Source organism: Canis aureus, chromosome 7 (assembly GCF_053574225.1).
Source record: "Canis aureus isolate CA01 chromosome 7, VMU_Caureus_v.1.0, whole genome shotgun sequence".
Taxonomy (NCBI): Eukaryota; Metazoa; Chordata; class Mammalia; order Carnivora; family Canidae; genus Canis; species Canis aureus.
In genome coordinates, this window is record NC_135617.1 from 2874374 (window position 1) to 2898881 (window position 24508).

At 44.8% G+C, this 24508-nt stretch overlaps 1 long non-coding RNA gene across 2 annotated transcripts; it reads left to right on the forward strand.

Annotated features, from left to right (window-relative positions):
* Nucleotides 1-2258: 2258 nt before the first annotated feature.
* Nucleotides 2259-24508, forward strand: LOC144316963 (uncharacterized). 2 transcript variants are annotated; one of them, XR_013382792.1, is made up of 5 exons: nucleotides 2259-2423; nucleotides 11041-12009; nucleotides 12502-14876; nucleotides 17206-17550; nucleotides 23213-24508. It is a non-coding gene; the product is annotated as an uncharacterized LOC144316963 (long non-coding RNA). The 2 variants fall into 2 exon arrangements; XR_013382791.1 differs by having other exon boundaries at nucleotides 12502-17550.

Below are 24508 nucleotides of genomic sequence, written 5' to 3' on the forward strand. Positions count from 1 at the left end.
GGGTGACCGTCGGTGATGAGTGCCCTCGTGTAGCCTCCTCTTGAATGTGACTGTATCCAGCCCACGGAATAGGGCAAAGGCGATGGGCTGTCCCTTAGATGAAGACGCAGCCTTTATCTCGGCAGCCTGGAGAGAGACCGTCCTGCTGACCTCAGAGGGGTCCATTGCTACCTTGTGAATGGCATAGAGGGGACCACACGGCAGCGCACACGGGCTGCTTATGGGATCTGGGCCTCAGTGATACAGCAGCAGGACTGTGAATCCCGCCAACACTTCAGAGTCCCCGGCAGCTCTGGCTGACTGCAGGCCGTCGCACCTGGGGGCCCACCTGGTGCACACCGACCTCACGGAGCCGGGAAGGAAGCCCATGCTCTGTTCCCTTTCTGGAACTCGCCATCACTCTCCCTCCCAAGCAGGCGACTGAAAGGGCCGGAATTGGGGCGAAGCTAGTGCAGGGTCAGATTCTGTCTTGGTGTAAAGTTTTGATATTTTATTCAGTATAGGTGCTTTCTGCATTAATTTTGATTCTTAAAAATATTGCGTTAAAATACACAGAGTTCTCAATTAGCGAATTTTGATGAGTGAGTCGCCTCCCTAAGATGTGTACTCACGGGGTGAGTGACTCACTAGCCTCGCCCCGGTCCCAGCCCTGCAAGAAGCCCAAAAGTTAACATTAATGAAGGCCTTTCCAGATGGAAATATCAGGAACAGGGGATGTATTTCTACCTGCCGGGATATTTAGCAGCTTAGTCAACCGTACCCTCCTGCAATTGTGCTAAGTTACTCAAATAGTCGGGGAAACGTTTACTTCTTCAGTTGATGTGTCACAAAATGGGTATTAGGGGTCCTAGAACATGACTGTAATATTCAGCGAAGCTACCAAATAAGGTGGGTCCTAATGGTCTTCAGAACCAAGTTGTTCTTTGCAACAAGCACTTGCTGTGCCTCCTTTCCCCCTAATTAAAGCCCAGAAAAATATCTGGATATATTAAAAAAAATACAAAAAAATGTAAACACAGATTTGGATTTTTGGAGCTTAATGCATGAATGCGTCCAACTAAGTCTTGAGTTATTGTGTCCATCGGGAGAATTGCCTGTTCTTTGACAAGTGTGAGCCTGCCTTTGGAATTCACAACACATTCCAGGAAAATCATATTCTAACTGATTTGTTGTTTACCCCGAAGAGGGTATTTTTGCACCTCATTTTTCAACTCTTGAGTTTGTTTACATGGAAGCAAAACATTCTCACGCAGGAAGAGACTAGATGCGCCGTCTCAATGAGGGGAGGCTTCTCTTTTCAGGGTCAGCAACTTCATGTCCTCAAATTTAATTATCACGAGATTATAGCCCAGTCCTTCTGGCTCCACGTCTGTGTCTCTAACCTTCCAAGGGCTCGGTGCCACTAGATATACCCCAAGATAGGCAAAGGATGGAGTCTAACTTGAAGAGCCTCGTTAACTTGTTTCCTGATGCTAATATAGAGATTCATAGCCCATTTAGGTGCATTTGAGAGAGCTCAGTTCAAAAGGTGGAACTGCCTAGACTAACAGCCTTGCCCAGTTAACTGCGACGCCTCACATCCTTGCAGCCAGGCCTGTGATGGAAGGCCTTTTACATTTAGGCAAGGTCTCAGCAAGTCATCGGACCAACTTTATCAATTTTGTAATTTGGCAAGCTTCGACCAATCAGAAACAGTATTTCTGATTTGCAGCTTACCTTGAAGCAAAATCTAAGATCCTGGCCATTAGGCAAGTTTCAGTCCGTTACAAAAGCTTAATAATTCAGAAGAATTGTTCTGAGTCTAGAGTTCTGTTCCGGACGGCTTTCCCCACCTGACCACCTGGGCCCGTGCTGTTCGACGTGGTGGCGTCAGCCACTTGTGACTCCTGAGCCCCCGCAGTTGGCTCCTCCGAGCGGAGATGTACTGTAAGCATAAAATACACCTGAGATTTTAAAGGCCGTGGAGGTAATATTTTTAGATAAAAATACCTGTTTCTTTTTACTTTCTTGAAGGGTGCCACTAGAAAGTTAAAAATCACGTATGCGGCTCTCATTCTATGTCTATTAGACGAGCACTGGCCTGGACACCTCGGAAGTAAGCGTCATGGAGAGACCCTGTGGTATACTTTGTGCATTTATACTCCCTTTGAAGTACTCCAGAAGCAACATTAATTTACATAAAACCCCTGTGAGGAGGATAGAAAAATGCCTCTTACTAACATTTCAAGGCAAATAACTTCAAAGCATATTGTCCTCATGACTGTGATTCATGAGTCAGAGAAAAACTTTGGGTTCATGCTTCGGAGAATAAAGCATTCAGGGTCGGCTCTTTCCCTCACTGCTAACTCTTCCTCAGGCCCAGTTGGAAACCAGAAAACTCTTGGGGTGGGAGCGGGGAGCGGTGTGCATTTGGGGAACTACAGGTAGGTAGTAATTTTGGCAGAACACGTCGCAGAGAGAGGGTTTTTAAGAAATGCTTGTTACACTGAGGGAAGGGGACTCACAAACGGAGGTTGAAAGCCTCGTGTTGCCAAATGACAACTGGCTGGAGGGAAGGCCGTGGCCCAAGACGGCAGTTCAACGCCTCCTCGCAGTGCCAGTGGTCGCCGTCCCTCGGTGGCATGGCTAGGACAGGTCTAGCGGCAGCGACGAAGATGGGGATCGCTGGGCAGATGCCAGGCGTGAGGAGCTAGTGCAGGGATGTAGGGTTCTGAGGTGCTAGAAAAAGGGAGAGGTCAGAGGTCTAAGGACATCAGGACACCATGCAAAACGTTGTGACAAGAATTCAATGTGTTTCAAGCCAATGAGCTTCAGGTCATTGAAAGAACTGCACCCAGGGGTGGGTGTAGGTACAGTACCGAACCTGCCAGAAGAGGAGGTGAGGTGTCAGGGGGTGGGTGGGGGGGGAAGCCCCGCACAGCAAAGCTTCGAGCAGCCACGTGCCTCTGACCTACCTCCGGCCTGAGCAGTGACGGTTCCGGATCACATCCGAATGTCTCGGTGCCAACAGGAGCGATGTCACTTGGTTGCTGATGGGATGGGAAAGGAGCCCAATGTGGATTCTGACAAATTTTCTAGGCGTTCGGGGTGTTGCTGTTTAAAATATGAACCAAGGTCCTTTATTTTTATTTATTATTATTATTTTTTGAACCAAGGTCCTTTAGTCGGTCCGTGGGGCTCTGGATTGGAGGGAAAAGGACAGAAATGAGGGGCTCTGATGCTACCGTGGCTCTTCAACACGGTTTAAGACAACAGAATGCTCCTTTTCTGACATCACCGCTGATACTGGGCATAAACTACTTGGCGATCTAGACATATGGTTAAACACTTCCCTTTTCTTTATGTTCTTTGCCTACGTGGAGGAACAGAACCAAAACTAAATATGTGGCATATAGGAAGTCATCATACGTAGGACCATCTGCTTTCACTATAACAATCTATCAAACAAGCCTAATCGAAATGATCCTGTCTCAAAATGATTGTAGGGTATCAAGCTTGAGAGCTGGTCTTTTTAACCTTAATATTATAAAGTATAGATGATGCCCAGCAGAGGAAATGCCTTCATGATCCTGTGATCCTAATCTGGGTTGAAATAATGGCTTTGGTGCCTTATTGATTTTGACCAAATGACAAAATTATCAGTTTAAGTAGCAGTTGCTTAAGAGCTGTGATCACTCTGCTGCTCTGGGGGGAATTCATGGGGTCTTCGTGCTATTATGATGCTTTGAAATCAAATTGATGACCCGTGTCTGAGCTAATAGCTGCTCTGAGACCATCCTTAATGATTTAGCGATGGAGTCCAAATTATAAGCGCAATGTTTGGTTTCCTCCAAGAATCCGAATCGTACCTTTTTCTTAAATAATCTCTGGACAGCATTGTTCTCTCTTAAAAGATGAGCTTGTCTTTACCTCATTCCCAGTTATGTGGTGAATTATAAAAATAGATACAGCTCTCAGATCTGACAATTTAATACTTTTCCTCAGTACTGGATTTATGTAGAAAATAGACATCTTCAAATTCTTGGTTATGGAACATCTGAACAAGCACAAATACTTCTATAACCCATAATTGCCAGTTTGGACCAAAAGGAAAAAAAAAAAAAAAGCATGGCTTTTTGTGGATTAAAGACTTAGATTTCAAGCACCAACTCCCCCCATCTCCCACTACCAAATCCAGCAGTCTTATAAATACAACATAAATTTGCATGCACTATAATTACTGTGGTCAATTATGCCCAAGCAAGCACATAGTTTTTCCTCAAACATTTTCATAAGCAAGGAAGAAACTGCCTTCGTGACTCATTTTTAGAGATGGCCCAACAAATTCAGGTCATGTGAGAGCTGACTTGCTGGTTTTTTTTTTTTTTTTTTTTTTTTTGCTTCCACATTTATGATGTGTTCATGTTTAGGAGAATCTAACTAAATCAACTTTCTATTACTTTGATCGGGTCCAGACGAAAAGTAACTACAAAATAGGTCAGAGTTCTTAATCCTGAGGATGTCTTTATAATAAGCAGACCTCTTGCTTACAAAGTAGTTTATGACCATATATCCTCTAATATAATGCAATTATTAAAAAAAAACAGCTTTGTGGGAGTATCCTTTACATACTATAACATTCACCCATTGTAAGCTCAGAATTAAAAGATTTTTGTAAATTTATGTAGCAATGCAAACATTACCATATTTCAGTTTTAGAACATTTCCATTATCCCTAAAACTTCCCTGGTGCACTTTTATAGGTCATCCTGCTTCTACCTCTAACTCCAAGCAAAACGTTGATTTGCATTTTCCCTCTACAAATTTCCTTTTCCTAGATATTTCATATAAATGAGTTTTACAGCAGTTATGCCTCTTGTGTCTTCTTTTTTAGGATTCATCTATGTTATACCATGTATCAGTTGTACTACCCTTTGATCGCGGAATAATATTCTATTTATGGATATTTCACATTTTAAAAAAAATCCACTTACCAGTTGATGAACATTTAAATTGTTTTCGTTTTTTGGCTGTTATGAATAATGCTGCTGTGAACATTCACTCGCGTGTCTTTGTGTGGACGTATGCATTCATTTGTCTTGCGTAGGTTCAAGAGAATTGAACTGCTTTGTCATATAGTAACTTTATGCTTAAATTTTTAAGAAACTATCAAACGTTTTCCGAAGTATCAGCGCCATTTTACTTTGCCACCAATAATACACGAGGGTTCTCATTCCTCCACATCGTTGCCAGTATTTTGTATTGTTTGTCTTTTTGATTATTATGCTAGTAGATGTAAAGTGGCATATCATATGGTTTTAACTTGCATTTTGATACTGACAAATCCCCCCCCTTTTTTTTTTGCCCATTTTTAAATTGGAATGTTTGTCTTATTACTGCGTTGTAAGTGTTCTTGACATGTTCAGGGTTCAAGTCCTTAATCAAACACATAATTGGTAAATATTTTCTTTTGGTCTGTGGCTTGCTTTTTTGTTTTCAAAAATGAAGTGCAAATGTTTGTAACCGTGATGAGGTGAAAATATTCCAAATTTTGGTGGAGTCCAATTTATCAGTTTATCAGCTTAAAAATATTCATGGGCTTTCCAGAAACCATAAGGGCACAGTCCAAAATCCACAGCACGACATACAAAGTCAGATGTGACTTCTGCGCATCACTGTAAGGCTTTAGCCCTTGACCTGATTTTGTCTCTTGTTCCATGTCCTAATCAAAATGGTATCTCTTGCACTCTCTCTCTCTCTCTCTCTCTCTTTTTTAAAAGATTTATTTATTTACTTGAGAGAGAGAGAGAGTGCATACAAGTGAGGGGAGGGTCAGAGGGAGAGAAAGAATCTCCAACAGACCGAGCCCACAGCCCTATGCAGGTTCAATCTCATGACCCTGAGCTCATGACCTGAGTGGAAATCAGGAGTTGGAGCTGAGCCGACTGAGCCACCAGGCGCCCCTCGCTGGCACTCTTTTAATTGACCATGTCATTCGGGCTCCCTGTGCCTTTGTTCAGGTTGCTCTGTCCACTCAGAACAACATCCTGCTCTCCTTTCCGGAAACTCTCTGGCTGAGTTCTCTCTGTGACTAACTCCTCTAACTAAGATAACCTGGAAAAACCCTCCCTATGACCCAGGCTGGGTTAGGTGCTCTTCCGAAATGCCTATTTCAGTCTTACCACATCTCATATTATTCTATAACTTTAAAAAAATTATATTGTCTATTCTCCTTATCCAAGAATAAAGTCCTTTAGATGAAGGGCCATATTGCAGTATTTCTTTTTATTTGTAGTGCCTTGCATAACTGCAATTGTATTATAACTACTTAATAAGTATTGATTCAGTATACTGTGTTTTGGAAGTCATCAAGAGCCTGGCTTTAAAGAAAGCCAATCGACTTAGTGGATTATAGACAAGCAAAGAAAGGCATTTATCAAACCTACATGTTCAGGGGAATAAGAAGGATTCTGGAGTCAGCATCAAACCATTTATAGTTCATATTCTGGAAAGACACTGAACTATGTGCTTTACATTCATTTTCTCTAATACTCAAAACATTCTTGTGTGAGAGAGGTAACTTGATGTTCCTGTTTTATAGGAAAGGAAAGTCAGACTAAATGCTTTGACTGAGGCCACCTAGCCACTTGTAACAGGAAATAGTACAGGTCATTTATAAACTTAGCATGAGAAGAAATCATGGCTTCAAGGAACACATTTAACAAATGTCAGCGCTGTATGCCAGGCAGCATTCAAGGAGCTATGATTTAGAAGGAAAAGAAGAGACAATGTTTTCTGCAGTCATGGAGCTTACATTCTAGGTGGTAATGGATATAATGGATGCTGCTCTAACCAACGTTTTGAAAAAGACAATTATGAGCATTCAACTCACTTGAGATAATAAAGATAGGAAACGATAAAAAAAAAAAAAAAGTGAGCCATACAGACATGGGAATACTTGTTTTATCCTTCATTTTTTTTTTCCCCTAAGTGGTAGTTGAGAAACAGGAACAGATTTTCATACACATAGGGCTTTGCCAGCAACATAGACATCATAACCTCGCCCTGGTCCTGGCCCTGGCCCTGGAGTAACTGTTTGGCCATGATATTTGTTAGAGAGACCAAACAATGTCTCTGTGTGCAGTGTATGCTGAGGAAAGGGTCAGAAGGGAAAGGAAAATTGGAAAAGGCAGGATAAGGTAGGAAAGTTGAAAATGCAGCAGGAAAGAGAGAGAGCAGAGACACATAATCACTGTCAAGACTACCAGCTGTGGTTCTGCTCTCTAAATCCTCAGGGTAGGGCCTGCCCATACTGATCATTCTTCTTCTCCTCCTCCTCCTCTTCTTCCTCTTCCTCCTCTTCTTCCTCTTCCTCCTCCTCCTCCTCCTCCTCCTCCTCCTCCTCCTCCTCCTCCTCCTCCTCCTCCTTCTTCTTCTTCTTCTTCTTCTTCTTCTTCTTCTTCTTCTTCTTCTTCTTCTTCTTCTTCTTCAATTTTACTTATTTATTCATGAGAGACACAGAGAGAGGCAGAAGGAGAAGCAGACTCCCTTCAGGGAGCCCGAAGTGGGACTTGATCCCGGGACCCCAGGATTGCCCCCTGCGCCAAAGGCAGAGGCTCAACCACTGAGCCACCCAGGTGCCCCACTGATCACTATTCCATGATTTAGGGCCTAACACAATGCCTATCACTTAACTGGTGTTCATTAAGTGTATTAGAAATATGATTTATGAAATAAGTCTATTCTTTACATCAAAAAATATATTTGTCGTTTGCTCTGATAGCCTAATCATAGGGTAAGGTTTCGGTCTCTGCCCTCAAGGGATTGCACCCAATATTTGGGGAGAGAAACATAATCAGATTATTCAAAGGAGAGTATGATAAATACTGTAACAGAGAGGTGAATAAAGTGCTATGAAAATGCTGGAAAGAGATGCTTGCTCTGTCTCAGGACTAGGGGAAGGCTTCATGGAGAGTATGGCATTTGAGCTAGGCGGGTTATTTAAGGCATGGTCCGCATATACTGAGAATGGCACAGTGGCTAGAAACAAAACACACGGACAGAAGAGGTTGGGGACACATGTGAAATTTGCAAGGTCAGTCTAAACATTTTTGTTACGGCCTGGAACACCTGGTTGGCAGTAGGGGCACGCATTGGTTCACCCCCTGCTTTGCCATCAGAGCTATCTTCTTAAAAATATGTTTTACGCTGCTAATACCCTTCTCAAAGCCACAAAGCCACTCAACCATCACAAAGTATTATGTAATATGGGTTTCCACATGCTGATGAGGTCTCTAGATAGACATGAACACGAAAGTCCCATTGTGGAAGCCCTAGTCCCCATAAGTCATTGAACTTTCATGGCCTTGGCCCCGCTTCCCCGTATCCATGACTGGTATAATCCTCACTTTCACTGAATTAGTGTAGGTCTGTGTAACCAGTGGGACACAGAGGGAATGAGGTACGCCTCTTCTAAGCTACATCATAAAATATATTGGGGCTTCTGTCTTATTCTCTCTTGGTTTACTTGCTCTGGGGAAAGCCAGTCACTATGTCCTAATGTGGCCTATGGGGGCCTCCTGGTAGCAGCTGTGTAAATGAGCCACCTTGGAGGCAGACTCTCCAGCCCTGAGCAAGCCTTCTGACGGCTGCAGCCCCAGCAGGAATCCCGACTCCAGCCTTCTACGGACTCTGAGCCAGAGCCACCAGCTAAGCCACTCCCAAATACCAGACTCGTCAGCATTTTTAGATAATAAATGTTTGTTGTTTTAAGCCACTATATTTTAGGATGATTTGTTAGGCAGTAATTGATAATTCATATATCATTGATCATAAAGTCTGGGTTAAAAGGAGCTCCAGAGATTAAGTGGGGCAGGCACTGATAACCGGGTTCAGCATTTCCCACTGACGCTGGAAGAGATTTGATCAGAGTTGGCACATGCTGGGACTTCTTTATGATCCCCAATTCCAAGAGATGTAGGGCTTAGTCCAAGCTTGCATGTTTAATTAATGATAAGAACTCCAATTTCTGACTGTAAGTCCAGGTCTCCTGTCACTATATTGTCCTATGATCCATAAAAATGATTAAATTTAATCTTTTTCATTTATAGGAGATATCTACCCACTTGCCGAAGATCAGTCACTCAGTTTGTCCAGAATTACTCATCTGGGAAGAAGATATTATAGTGTTTAGGAGAATGGAAGTTTGAATGCTAATTGTGGTGGACTGGATAACAGCCCCAGAGATATCCAGGTCCTAACCCCTGGAATCTACACAACCTTTTTTTTTTTTTTTTTAAGATTTTATTTATTTATTCATGAGACACACACACACACAGAGAGACAGACAGACAGAGAGAGAGAGAGAGAGAGAAGCAGAGACACAGGCAGAGGGAGAAGCAGGCTCCACGCAGGGAGCCTGATGTGGGACTTGATCCCAGGTCTCCAGGGTCACGCCCTGGGCCAAAGGGAGGCGCTAAACCGCTGAGCCACCCAGGCGTCCCTGGAATCTACACATCCTACCTTATATGGTGAAAGTGATTTTGCAGATGTAATTAAGTTAAGGATCTCGAGGTGGGGAGATTATCCTGTATTATCTGGATAGAATAGAATCTAAATGTGATCACAAATGTCCTCATAAGAGGGAAGCAGAAAGCTATTTGATAAAGGAGAGGAGAAAGCAATGTGATGCAAGGAGAGAAAAGATGATGTGGGGATCCCTGGGTGGCGCAGCGGTTTGGTGCCTGCCTTTGGCCCAGGGCGCGATCCTGGAGACCCGGGATCGAATCCCACATCGGGCTCCCGGTGCATGGAGCCTGCTTCTCCCTCTGCCTGTGTCTCTGCCTCTCTCTCTCTCTCTCTCATTGTGTGACTATCATAAAAAAAAAAAAAAAAAAGATGATGTGATGCATGAGCCAGGAGCCAAGGAATGAGGACAACATCCATCCTGGAAAAGACAAAGAAACAGATTCTCCCCTAGAGGCTCCAGAAGGGACCAGCCCTGCCGACCCTTTGATTTTGCCCTACTGAGATGGATTTCTTTTCTTTTCTTTCTTTTTTTTTTCCTGACATGGATTTCTGATTTCTGACCTCCAGAACTGTAACAGAATCCATTTGTGTACTACCACACAGAATATTAGTTCCAACACATCCTAATCCTGTTAGTTTGTGAAAGATCATCTTTCCAAGACTCGGTTTTGTCCTCTGTAAAATGGGAACAACAAAATGTCTATTTCACGGAGTTGCTGTTAGGTTGAATAGGATCATTCACGTAAAGGCTCCGGATAGGGCTTGGCACATGGAAAGTTCTTTATAAAGTTGGCTGCTGAGTTGGTCTAGACAGGAAGATTACAACATTTTTTTCTTTTTGCCTCCTTTTGAAAACCCAAGTAGAGTACTAAGTCGTTCTTGCAATATAGAAAGGGTTGAATATTTATTAGCTGTTCTCTTGTTACTACCCTCCCAGGCACCCTGACCCTGTTTGCTTCATCTTCTCTGATCGTCCTTTCTCAAGAGTTGACTGCAGGATGCAGAAAAGGCCAGTGGATGGAATGGCTGGAAAATAACCGACGAATGAGAGAACTAAAGAGGGGTTTGAAAGGATTTCTTTGCCTATTATCTGCTCAGAGAAAGCCACACAAAACAGTTGAAAAGTTATCCTGTTTGTAAAGCTCTCTAGAGAGGAGGTGCCCACTAACTTCCCTGGTAATTCCCCTTGGTGCCTACGAAGACTGTTCTTGATTTTCAAAGAAGCCTTTGCTGATGGCTGTAATTCTTCTGTGTAAAAAGTAACAGAATGGTTTTATTTCTGAAAGCTCCTTGACACCCAATGCTGCTTGAAAGAGTCTATCACGAAAGCCGCCCTGTGTAAGTTAGGGGGCCGTGTCTGCAGCTCAGCTTTGGGACCACTGAAGGTAGGAAGCAGCGTAGTCGTAAAAACCGTTTCTTTTCCTTATCCTGGATTCAATTTCAAAGTTTCACTAATGAAAAAGGAAAATATATATTTATTATAATAAATACATTCACTTACATTATGCTTTCCCACAACTCTGTTTTCCGTAGATGCTGATATGTTACCACGTTCTACGGATTTGGCGTTTGTATCCTGTTGTTTACACGTACTGATTGCATTTGCATAGATGCAGCGCTCTGTGGTTTCCGTCATGAGCCTTCGTGGGCAGGAACAGCTCCTGTGCCATCCTCTCAAAGGGGACATCTCCAAGCTCATCCTCTGTGCTTCATGGAACCCCTTGGGCCCTGTGATCGTCTTATGATGATAGAGATGATGCCGTCAGAAGATGAAGCCAAAGGAACCTTTTTAAAGTAGGCTCAGGTGCTGTTGGGTCTTCTTCAGGGGGTGTCTCTCCGTTTACAGAGTAGAGAACTGAGGAATCACTGCTGTGTGTATCATCATGAACAAACCCCTATGGCCAAACAGCCAAGGCCAGTGATTTTCTAAAGCCCTGCAAACCCCTGGTCCTGTTACTGCGACACGGCTGCGGAAACAAGTGAGTCTGGTTCACTGACTTGGCCTCTAACGCCAGATGGAGGACGGAAGACCAAGCTCCATCTTTTCTCTGAACGTGCCTCAACCGAGGACATTGTCCGTCTCCATCCCTGAATCCTATGTTTGCCCCCCACCACGGGCAGCAGTTTCATTAGAGGGGAGTGCGTTTTTTTTCCTAACGTAGCCTGGATGGGCAGATACGTGTTGAGCTAACAAGGTGTGGGGCCTGGTACAGGAATAAGGTCAATCTGAAGTCAGCTGACTCAGAGTTCTTTCCCTCCAATGCAGACCCAACTACCCAAATCGGAAATGGAGGCGACCTCTCTTGATTGAAGTGGCCTTGTTCAGCCAGCAGAGACCCATAGGTGAGCTAGAGCCCGCCTCCACCATTCGGAGGGTTACTGCCTCGCAGCTGCCCCCGGATGGTAGCAGCTGAACAGAACCCTAGTAGGTCTTTCCTGACAGCTTTGGGAGGAGCCACGCGCAAATAACTGTTTCCTAGTTCGATGCTCTGGTTGTCCAAGGTAGGTGAGGGATGAACAAAGGCGGATCTCGAAGGAGATAAGAAGCTCACACCAGCCCTGTGCTTCTGTAGGGAATCGACATTTAACACAGAACCTAAAATCCTCCCGGCCTTAGGGAACTCGGTTCACGGGTTCTAGAAGAAAAGACGAAACCTTCATTCATCTTTACCCTTCACGTGGAGAGATCCTGTTGCCTAACTGCCTCAACCCAAAGCCCGTAGATTTTGATGCATTTTATCTGTTTACGCAAGATCAGCTCCCACCGTAAACACTGAGTTCTGTTTATAACAGAAGGGCAGTATCTGCGGGTCGCCGAAGCAGAGAGCTCCAAGCTCTTTTTTTTTCCCTTTTCGCAGAGACTCCAGAGGAATGTGCCTTTGCACCGGCTCATAGCATCCCTAAATCATGATTAATTTAAAGCCCTTTCTCTCCCTGGTTAGGCCTGACACAAGCAACTGCTTTGCTGTCACATTGATTTTTCTGTCCTTGCAGATTCAAAGCCAGGGCTGAGTCCTCCTAACAGGGCGAGTTCTCTGACAAGGAAGTTTTGCAACCGAATTTACAGCTGGAGTCAAGCTTGTCAGTGAGGGCCAGAGGGGAACTGTCGCAATCCACTGGTTAAGTATGCATTTAATAGTGTTTATCCAAGCAAGTTTGTGATTTCTTCACTCTCTCCAACAAATATGTTATTTGTAATACCTATCTTCTCCAATCTAGGTGTTCGAAAAATGTCTCTAACGTGTGTGGGCTAGAACACATTTTGTTTTTCTGTGGGTATATTATTTAACAAGGGAAGTCTTTGAGGAACTATCAAAAACTGCTTGTCATCTTTCCAAATCATCTCTCTCTGCAGTGACCATGACTTAATCCTGAAGGAAAACAAGGTAATCTTTTCAAATAAACATTCTCAAGGATGTTTAGAGGGAACTCAATTGCTAGTATGCAGAGCCCTCCCTGTGACTGAAATAGTTATATTGAAGGAGTCCAATTACAGTAAGTTGGAGTGTTTGTAAGCATTTGGGTATTTTCAGATGATTAACAATAATAAGCTAAATTGCAAACAAAGACTCGTGCGTGTGTGTGTGTGTGTGTGTGTGTGTGTTCGAAGAGTCACTTGGGATCTTGTTGCTCAATGCTGTTGGTGGAAAATGAAGCACAGGGTACATAACCGCCTTCAGGAGTAAGGGGGGTGGTGAGGAACATTGGCAATATTTGGAACCTAGGCCCATTAGCTTTCGTGGGGCCAACCCGCTTCTGGTAAGAGTAACCAAGAGATGGAGAAACATTTGGTCATGAAGTGAAAAGAGAGCCCTGAAACCAATGCAATTGGTTGTATGCAACTTATCAGCACACTACCCTACTCTCAAGGAACTTGGCATGCAATAAAAGGGGAAAATGCAGAGTATGGATTGAATGCACAAAGCTTACGTGGCTGAGAGAGTTAATTCAACCAACACAGCCCACGGACACTAGAGTTTATCGTATTGCTGACAGCATTATTTTGTATTACAATCTCCCCCCCCCCCCAACCCCCGGTCTCTTGCCTTCTGGTCACTGAGCTCTTGAAGGACAGACGTCTTTTCATGTTCGGGCCCGAAGTCCTAGGACTTGAGACTAATCCTGGCACAGAGGAAGACAGGGAGGGGTGAGTGAATAAATTCGGTCTTGGGTTTGATATTTTTTCCTCCTATTGTTTGTGGTCCTGATGTTCTCTAATTTATCATTTGTTGCTTAAGATGCCTTACATTCAGGGCCACCTGGGAGGCCCAGTCGGTTAAGCGGCCAACTCTTGATTTCTGCTCAGGTCATGATCTCAGTGTCCTGGGATTGAGCCCCGTGTGCTCAGCGAGAAGTCTGCTTGAGATTCTCTCTCTCCCTCTCCCTTGGCGCCTCCCCCAGCTTGTGCTCTTTCAAATAAATAAATAAATCTTAAAAAAAAAGATGCCATACCTTCAAAGCGTCTTTTGAAATACGTCCCTGCTTATATGTGACATAAATATATTATTTCTTTGTTAAAAACTTATAGCACTGCCAGGCAATGGAATTACAACGTGAGCCACAGGCACAATTTTACATTTTCTAAGAGCCACATTAAAAAAGTAAAAAAAAAAAAAAAATTTAACCAAACCCATCTAGAGCATTGCCATTTCAACAATAAATTATCAATTAACAAAATTACTAGTAAGAGTCCTTGCATTCCTTTTTTCAAAGGCTTTTAAAACCCAGTGTGTGTTTTATATTTAAGAGTCATCTCAATTCAGACCTACTTTTGACTACAATGAAGGCTACCATATTTCAAGTGATCAATGAGCTCATGTAGGCGCCGTGTTGTTGAGCACAGCTCTAGAGTTGGTCTGTCGGGGTAGGGACTATTTCCCCTGCCTGACACTCAACCACTGCTACTCTGTACATTCTCGACGCCCATATTCAGAAATAATCCCATCCTCAGTGCTCCACGAAAACTGGGAGATCAACCATCCTGATTTACCCAAGGGTTTTCTGGGACACAGGACTTGGTCTCCAGCAAAGCAGAACGGCTTGTCATCCCACATGTAAACCATGCCCGTCCCATTAATGCATCTTATCCTCTTGGCCACAATGAGTGGCTCAGACGTAGAACACATAAACCGGTTGCCAGCCAGGGGATTTTGTGGGAACCACTGGGAGAAAGAGCCTTATTTTCTGCTGCAGTTACTATCTTGAGCTTCAGCTAATATTCTTTATATCACGAGGAACCTCACTGACGATAATTCCTACTTTGGAGAAAACCAGAGGTAGGGAAAAACTGAGTCTTGTTTGACTTTTTCTTTTATTTTTAGTTCCTGGATCCAGCCTTGTGTGAAGCTACTCTGCCCTTGACCTTTTCAGTAAGCCAATAAATTCTTTACCTCTACCTTCATTTTTTTTTTCTTGTTTGTTTAAACCATTCAGGTTAGATTTCCATCACTTGAAACTAGATGTTTCATAAACATAAAAGATGTTTAAAAAAAAGAGTGCAAGAAATCTACTTGGAATTCTTCAGGCTCATAAGAAACATAATTGGAGATTGTCTATTTTTCTTGCACATGGCCTTCTTGAGCTACTGGGGGGGATGTGTGTGTGCACGTGTACGTGAATATGTATGAGTGCGTGTGTGTGCATGAGTGAGTGTGTATGTGCTCTTTTTATGCAGCTTGGGAACATGGGGTCTCTTTGTGACAAAGGGGTTGAAGTTGGTGAAATAGCTACATATTGGCAATAACCTATGAGTTAGTGGGGATATTTTAAAGTAGGAAGCAAGGGAGACCTGCTGTTTGTTTTTTTCTTTTTTCTCTCCTGTCTCTTTCTCTCTTGCTCCCAAACCTTTGCACTTTGCCCCTGTTGTGGGTGCTTTGCTCCACTGTAATGACTTGCACGATGGATCAAGGTCTCATTCTAGGTGTTGGAACAATCTATACCTGGTGAGATTTCCAACGTGTGGGCTCGGGTCTCTTGGGAGATCGTAGAGTTGTGAAGTCGGGCATCTGAAAACCCATCCCTCCGTTTATCTCTTCTAAATCAAAAAGATGCTAAAAGTGAAATCCTTAGCATGTGGAAGGATTATAACATTTTTTGACAGCTCCAGGAGAAGAGTGAGCAGGTATTCCATAGATGTCATTGCGCTACTAATGCATAACTTGACAAGGTTAATGTTCTAGGTGAAGCATGGAACGTATATTATAGCATAATATTTAGATGCCATTAAACAAATTTATTTTTAAGACTATTATGTTCTTGGCGTATTTAACATCTGGTGGAGAAAACAGGCTTAGAAACACATGTCTACAGAACCATGTGTGAGTATATAAAGAGCTAAGGAACACCACTGCAGAGGAAAGGAGGAGCAGAGGTGGGGATGGTGGGCAAGGGGCCTCGAGACCATCAGAGAGGCTCCCTGCAAGCCTGGCGCCTGAAGCCTGCCACGGTGAAGGGTATCTGCTCTATTGCAAATGTCTTCACCTTTTTCAGAAGGGAGTTCCATCATTTTACAATGACAAATTTCACTTTGTTTTTCCGCATCATAGCGACCTAAGTGACAGGACCTTGACTTGTGGGGCAGAAGCATTGGGTTCTTCACTGGATTTGCTGGATTGGTTGTCGATAATGCCTGTGGGCAAAATCTCTTAAGTGTTTGCAGCTGGAGTTTCCTCATCTGTGAAGTAAGGCAGGTCAACCGATTCATCCAGAATAGGATCCTTCGCCAAGTTCAGAAACTACAAGTTCAGACACCTCTGTTTCTACCTTTACCGTCCTCCTGTGAAGAATCATTACCTGGATACCACGATCTAGAAGCAAGGCATTGCAGCCAGAAATCAAGGGAACCCAGCCTACAAGGGAAAAATTACATCTCATTTTATTTTTTACCAAAGTCAAAAGATCATCCCATCACAGCAGCGGGATTTCTTCCCGCAAATATAGCCTAGGACAGACTAGTGAAGGTTTGGCAAATCAGGTTAAGGATGGCAGGAGGAGTCTCCCCAAATGCCCCAGTCTAGGATTCCTGGATTCACAAATAAAGAATAGCGAGTTTCATCTAATGTTTAATAAATATCTCAAACTTTTCCAATCTGCAAGTAGAACAAAATGAAAAAAAAAAACCCAAACATTTTTGTATGGGCATAATTTGGAAGCCTATCAAATTCTTAAAATGCATTAAATGCATTTTAATTTTAGAATTTAGATTTTTCAAGAAATCGGCTTGCTTGTTACGTTTAATTTTATCGTGTCGGGGATGCATTGGTGCATGTAGTTATGAAGTCAGGTAGAGAGAGAGAGAGCTGGGGCCAGAGGTAGTGGGAGTCTATCTGCTATTTTGTGTTCCCCAGAGTTTAGTAGGTCTGCAGCTTGAAGATCAAAATCACCTTTACAATCACATAAGAAAATGAGACGCTAGGAAGGGAATAACTATTTATTGACCACATCGGAGCACTTAGCCTCTGACACTAGATTTTTTGGTTTTTAAACACTTTTTAAGATTTGATAATATTTGATAATATTTTAATATTTAATATTTTCATTTTTTTAGATGCTAGTGCAAATATCTCCTTATGCTTCCCGAACACATGTGGCAGTTAATATCCCCTGTATCTTAATAAGCAGAGTAATATACCTTCACCTTAAAAATCCGTAGAAGATTCTATTTGGCTTTTACAAAATGAATGTTTTTCCTCACTGCAGGTTGGACTCGGTCTTTTCCTTCTCTGCAGTAAGCATGTGGCCGAGGGGTCATGCACCGGCTGTCCTGACGCTCTTCCAGGTTCAGCTGTTTCTTCAAAGGACACCGCTGCCGGATTAAACCCCGGATGCTCCTTAGGGTGCGTCTGGAGAGCCGTCCCATTCATGGTACTGGAGTCACAGACCTTGCCACATTCATCCAAAGCCAGGTTCCAGCACCTGCCTTTGCTAATTACTGGGTGACACTCCCAGGAACATCTCGGGGACCCTCCCCTCCACCTCTGCTACGTTACACGTGGCCAGCACACCTCCGTCCTGCACCGTGCTCGGTAGAAAAGCCAATGGAAGGTATGGCCAAGCATCAAAAACAAGCGTCCCCAACCACTTCCTGCTGAGCGTGCCTGGAGCTCCCGACCACTTAGTAAGAGCTCAAGGCCTTCGCCGTCTCAGAAGCGGATGTGTCTCTAAGTTTGTCTTTCTCTCCATCTCTTGTCCCCCCTTGGTGGCCCTTCCCGCCTCCCCCCCCCCAGCTTTGGCCTCACTGTCCAGGCTGCCACAGACACCTCAGGGGCCCAGGGCTACCTGGCTGCAAAGCCAACGGGGCTCCCCTTGCGACACACTTCTGCTGCTGCACATTCTGGGCCCTTCTGCTGGGGGTTCCTCCCTTAACAACTTGCCAGGTCAAGCTGCTGAGCTGCCTACCCGCACCCCCCCCCCCCAGCAGCAAGGAACCTACAGTTGGAATATTGGGCTCCCTTCTTCCTTCACCCACAGTGGAGCCCCAGCCTGGTGGGGGCAATAACCGTGGCGGCCGGGCGGCCTGGTGGTAAGGACCATGGGGCCCCTGGCTAACCCTTTAGGACCGTGGCCCCCCACCTTTTGTCTGCTCTCCCTTGAACCTTTCGGCCCCCTGCCACATCTCTGCTCGACAGGAGAAGTGACGCTGCTCGAGCCAACGACAGGTCGTGCCCTCTACTTCCCTCATCCGGAGGCTGGTGCGGGGAAGGTCAGGCTTACCCACAGTCCAACCACTCACCCTGCCCCGGTCTCAAGCCACGTGGCAGGAGAGAGCAGGAGACCCTCCTGTGTCTGTCTGTCAGCCACTCATTTGGGGCAAACTGCAGCCCTCTGAGCTTCACTGGGAGGGGCCCGGCGAAGGCCTGCTGGCTGCTCTGAGAGGGCGGCCTGTGCTCCTGCCCTTTCAGCAAGCCTCCCGGCCCACAGTCCAAGCCGCAGGAGGGCCTTCCTCCTTTGGGAATCTCCACTGAATCATAAAACCTGGGGGAACTGTAGTCTAGCACCTTTCCCAGATTTGCTTTCCTTTGTTCACCTAAGCGCCCCTCACGTGGCGACCCAACCGCACCGGTTAGCATCCCCTGAGCCTGGCCAGGTGCCCCTGCCAGCCTGCACAACTCACCCGAGGGCTCCGTCCACGCCCAGCCCCTGCTCTGCTCTGCCCCCCCATCCCCCCACCCCCACCAGGAAACACCTGGTTCCTTTTCAAAGGCATGTTTCAGGTATGTCTTCCATTTACCTGGTAAACTTTTCTTTTGCCTGTGGACTCTGAGAAAATGACAGAAAAAACAAATTTTGGGGTCTAAAGGATCTCCTTCTGCTCTTGGGCTCTAGTGCTTGCTACGTCCCATTGGAAAAACTACTGGGGCTCTCTGGCCTCAGTTTCCTCAGCTGCAAAGGGAGCTGAGGAAACTGCAAGAGAGTGATGGTTTTCTGATGGGCGTCATTCACGTGAATGACCCAGCACAATGTCTGGCACTTTGTGGGCACTCGCCAAATATTAGCCAGTATCCCTTCTTGGAAACCTCTGCTGTTACATTTCTGTTATTTTATTTTATTTATTTTATTTTATTTTATTTTATTTTATTTTAATTTAATTTATTTTAATTTATTTTATTTTATTTATTTATTTGAGAGAGAGCAAGTATAAGCAAAGTGAGAGAGAAAGGGAGAAGCAGACTCTCTGTGAAGTGGGGAGCCTGAGGCAGGGCCCCATTCCAGGACCCTGGGATCAGGATCTAAGCTGAAGGCAGATGCTTAACTGACTGAGCCACCCAGGTGCCCCTAAATTTCTGTTTAAATAGCTGTTTGCAGAAATATATCCTGTGTTAGATGCCAAGCCAGTTAAGAGTGGGCACTATGGAGGCACCTGGGGGGCTCAGCGGTTGAGCGTCTGCCTTTGGCCCAGGGCCTGATCCCGGCGTCCCGGGATCGAGTCCCACATTGGACTCCCTGCATGGAGCCTGCTTCTCCCTCTGCCTCTCTCTCTCTCTCTCTCTCTCTCAATCTCTCTCTGTCTCTCATGAATAAATAAATAAAATCTTAAAAAAAAAAAAAAAAGCGTGGGCACCGTGGCTTATCAGCACAGGGTTTCCTGCAGCCTTGTACCTTGCTGTGTACCCGTTGGATGTGCGGGCACCTTGGATACACCAATGTGTTTCTGGGAAGGTATGAAAGATCATAGACCTGTGAAGCCTGGCTCAGTAGGTGAAAGCAGGACTGGGTACAAAGCCCAATTTCTTGAAAGCCTTTGCTGAACTCGGCAAGGTCCTTAAGGATAGGGTGGTTGCAGGGAGGAAGTGTCCATCTCTGTGTGCAGGCTTATATTATTTAGGGCCCCAGGGTGACCTCTCCCTGGGATCATGAACAAGATGAATCAGGAGAAGAGAGAACAGAGATGGGGCCAGCTGTTCTCAGATCCTAAGACATTCCAAACAAGGGGGAGAGACTTAGTTTTTCCTGATTAATCTTTGATGATTTATTCTTTGGACATCATTTAAAAGGAGCATTTTAAAGTAAATTAATTGAACTCCCATGACCTTTTACCCTACTTGTATCATCAAAAGAAACTAGATCTTGAAATTAAAAAGAATACTTGATTTATTTTCTGTGGCTTACAAACTACTGAGGAATGTCAGATTTTTTTTTTTTTAATTACAAATAAAAACTGTAGCCTTTTCAGCAGCAAGTTGAAGTATCCCGTGTAAAACATCCCAATTTTAGCAAATGGGTGTTGAGTGAGGGGTGTCATCTGCATGGATACATGATAAATATATAATCTAAGACACACAAAAATGAGATAGTATTAGTCATCTTTAAAACAGTCATTTCCCCTTTCACCATACCGACCTGATAATATTCTTGAGTTCGCGTCTCTCCAGCAATACCCAAATAAATTCTCATTAGTACAAACCAGTGTTTTTCAACATGCAGGTAGCAGTCCATTAGGGAGTTACAAAATCAGGTTTGTGGTCTTTTTTGTTTTTGTTTTTTGTTTTTGTTTGTTTGTTTTTGTTTTTTGATTAACTGAATAGAGTAGAATAGGGAATAAAATAGAATAGAAGGTATCTGAATGTGTCACATAGTAAGGATGATTTTTTTTTTTTTTTTATAAAACTTCCATTTGCCTTTCATATGGGCGTTCTGAAGTGTATTTATGCATCCAGTGAGTTGGGGTATAGCGTGTAATTCTCACTCCGAAGTGTTGAAAGCTGCTTAATCTGTCGGGCTCCTTGGTGCTTTAGTTACAAATTGGTGATTTTTCTTAAAGCTCTGGCCAATGAGATGTCAAGGGAGGTCGGCTGGGAAAGGTGGGGTTTGGGAAAAGATTCTTCCCTCAAATTATGCTACGTCGTGGAGCTACTGTCTTGTCTTCCACTGGATCTTGTCGTATCTGTAATGCTTTCTAGAGCTGGGGTACCCCACGCTGCAACCGCAAAGGGAGCCCATATGAGATCACGTGGAGTGTAGCGAAATGGAAGGAAGATGGAGGGAATCTGGGTCTTAGGTTTACTGTTAAACTGTGATATTAAATACTTCTGGAAATACTCTACCTCTGGGCTGGTTACATGAGATAATAAATCCCCGAACTGTTTAAACCACTTGGGTTAGTATTTTGTGACCCACGGCTGAAAGAACCCTGAGGGATAATGAACATCTATGTCAGGAAGCACAAGTAAACTGAACACTGGTGTTGAGGTGTGGCGGGAGGAAAGCTTGGAGAGGTAGCGGGGATCGGATCATGAAGGATGCTAAATTCCTGGACCAAACGTTGATACGGACACTGTACAGGCTTGTAGTATTGAGTATAGACCCAGGAATAGACTGTTTGGGCTCAAGTCTATGTCCTACTTATTAGCTTGAGAAAGCAATTGTTTTGAGCAGTGGGTTGGAATGCTAAGCGGTGCCATTGTCCAGTATGGATTGAAGGTTGGGAGAATGGAGACAAAAGAACTGGGGAGAAGACTGTGGTGACAAGCCAGCAGCGAGCAATGGGGACGTGCTCTGGAGATGGAAAGAAAACCCATAGGAAGGAGGCACTAAGCAGGTGGACTTGGTAGACTGGTCCTGAGCGATGGATGGGGCAGGGGAAGGACTCCAGCCCGGTACTGATTTCAGTGCTGGAATCCTTAAGTGGGGAAGGGATGTGGTGGGGTGGGGGTCAGGAGAGGGTGGGGGTAACTTCCCATGATCCCCCTCACGGGATGGCATGGACTTATAATTTCCTCATCCCAAGCCTCATTTTGTGGATGTTGGGCCAAAGTCCTGAGAAGTTAAGATCTTCTGGTTGATATGTAAATGGAAAAGCTCAGATTTAATCCCAGGCCCTTTTTAGTTCTCATCTCTTGAGAGTTACCCAGGACCAAGACAAGAAATAGAGAAATCATTGGGAGGTGAACAGGTTCTAGTGAGGAGATAGGGTTGAAACTGCAGATCCATAATACAGATAAGTAAATAAAGGAGAGAGAGTGAATAGTGCTTGAGGACAGATCTTTTCAAAATAATGTTTTTTTAATGGGAAAAAAATTAAAAAGCCAGGTGAGAAAACAAAGACAACTATTAGTGGAGACAGCGTGAGGAATGGCTGTGAGGAGAATGAGGATGGCATAGATGTAGTGAGTTCCACGGGAGAATGTGCAGCAAGAGACAGGGAGGCCTCTGGGGCCACAGTGAGGTGGGGAGGCCTCTGGGGTCACAGCGAGAGGGGGAGAGGCCTCTAGGGCCACAGCGAGACGGGGGAGGCCTCTGGGGTCACAGCGAGAGGTGGGGAGGCCTCTGGGGCCACAGTGAGACATGGGGAGGCCTCTGGGGCCACAGCGAGACATGGGGAGGCCTCTGGGGTCACAGCGAGACACGGGGAGGCCTCTGGGGTCACAGTGAGAGGTAAGGAGGCCTCTGGGGTCACAGTGAAAGGTGGGGAGGCCTCTGGGTCACTGCTTTAGAGACAAAGGGAAGCAGGGGCCAAGAAAAGAGCACCAAATACAGTAATAAATGGCTTCCTGGTGACTTTCAAGCAAGAAAACCCAATAAGCTTGACAACCCTATGGGCTAGATGATGGGATAGCGGGAGCAAGCGGAGGAGATTGTGGACCATTCATGAAAAGTCACAATGGAAAGGAAGGATTTGACACAAAGGGAAGATCTTTTCTCGTGTAGAGTAAAAAAAGTCAGGGGGGATAATGTGGGGGAATTTTAGAAAAGGAGAATAACTGGTGGAACAGAAATCTGGAGCAAGGTAGACGGAGGGGAGGGAGGAAGAGGGACCGAAGAAGGGGAGGAAGGAGATGGAGGAGGAGGAGGAAGGAGTGGTCCCCAGCAAATAGGGAGAGATTTATTTTCAGGGACGCGGGGGAAGGCATGGAGGTAATATGTGTATCAGCAGCCTTGTCATTCATTCATTTATTTATTTATTTATTTATTTATTTATTTATTTATTTTATTTATTTATTTATTTATTTTTATTTTTTAATTTTTTTTTAGCCTTGTCATTTAAAAGAGGTGGGAGTGACGAGGCCACCCACAGCGGCCCCAGGGGCTGTGGCTGTCCCGGAGCACTTGCGGCCTTACCCTGGAGGGAGCTCGCACCCGCTCCCTGCCGCGTTCCCGGTTGTGCCCCCCGTGGAAAGAGCTCAGAATTCTAGTCCTGCCTCTGCTCTAATTCGTTGGAAAGTCTTATATTTAACGATTTCATTTATTTTTTATTTATTTGACAGAGAGAGAGAGGGAGCTGGATCGCAGGACCCTGGGAGGACGGCCTGAGCAGAAGGTGGACACTTCCCTGACTGAGCCACCCGGGCACCCCGGAAAGTCTTATTTTTAAAAAAACTATGTAAATACTTAAATATTCCTTCCTTCATTCCATTAAGGGAGTTAGTTTCTTTGGTTCATATAATAGACCACCGTGCACACGTCCGCACTGTCTTGTGGTGGCGTCCACTAAGGTGATGACGAGGACGGCGGGGATGCTGAGGACGGGGACCAGTCCCAGGCAGCCGATAGCAGCAGCACGTGCACGTTGGCCTTCCTTCCCGGGGAGGGCACGTCGTGTCCCAGCTTCCCGCACACGGCCACGTGGTTTATGCCATCGGTTCTGAGGCTCCTCGGCTCGCGCCTGTGTGCAGGGCACAGGCAGACACTGCTCAGCTCAACCACTGCAAAGTGACAGAGCCAGGGTTCGGCCGGGAGCCTGGCTCCAGATGGAGGACCTTGGATCTGTGAAAGCCGTACATACACTTTGCCAAGTATCATTACAAAGGAGACAAATGATCATATTCTTTAAAAAAAATTATTTATTTATTCATGAGAGACACAGAGAGAGAGAGAGAGAGGCAGAGACACAGGCAGAGGGGGAAGCAGGCCCCATGCAGGGAGCCCGACGTGGGACTCGATTCTGGGACCCAGGGGTCATGCCCTGGGCCAAAGGCAGGCGCTAAACCGCTGAGCCACCCAGGGGTCCCCATAAATGATCATAATCTTAAAGCACAGGCTGGACAGTTTTGCACAAAAGACATGTTTAAAGTTACTTATTTTGATTACTTAACGTATCTGTTTTTCTGATCCCATCAACTCGTGACAAGACGGCATCTCCGTGATTTTATATATATATATTACATCAGATTCAAAAAAGATAAAAAATCATCTCCAGTGCCGGACAGGCTGCCGACCTAGCAAGGACTTGATCCCAACTCTGGTGGATCAGCCTCTGAGTCGGTGTGAATGCTGCGGGGCTGCTGCTTTTGATATTTCAGGGGATCTGCTGACTTTTCTTAGATATTTGATTTCCTTAGATGTCCCCTGATTTTATATATGGAGCATGCTCAGGAATGCCAAGTGCCCTTGTGCTCTAAAACCCAGGCTGAGCTTCGTTCGTAAAGTATTCTGTATGCTGCATTTATACTCTATTTCTACCCTTACCCCAGCTCCTCGATGGATTTGGGCCCAAAGAGTTGAAGCTGGTACTAAAAGCTCTGACTTTTACCTTCTTTTCATTCAGAATGTGCCAAACCATACT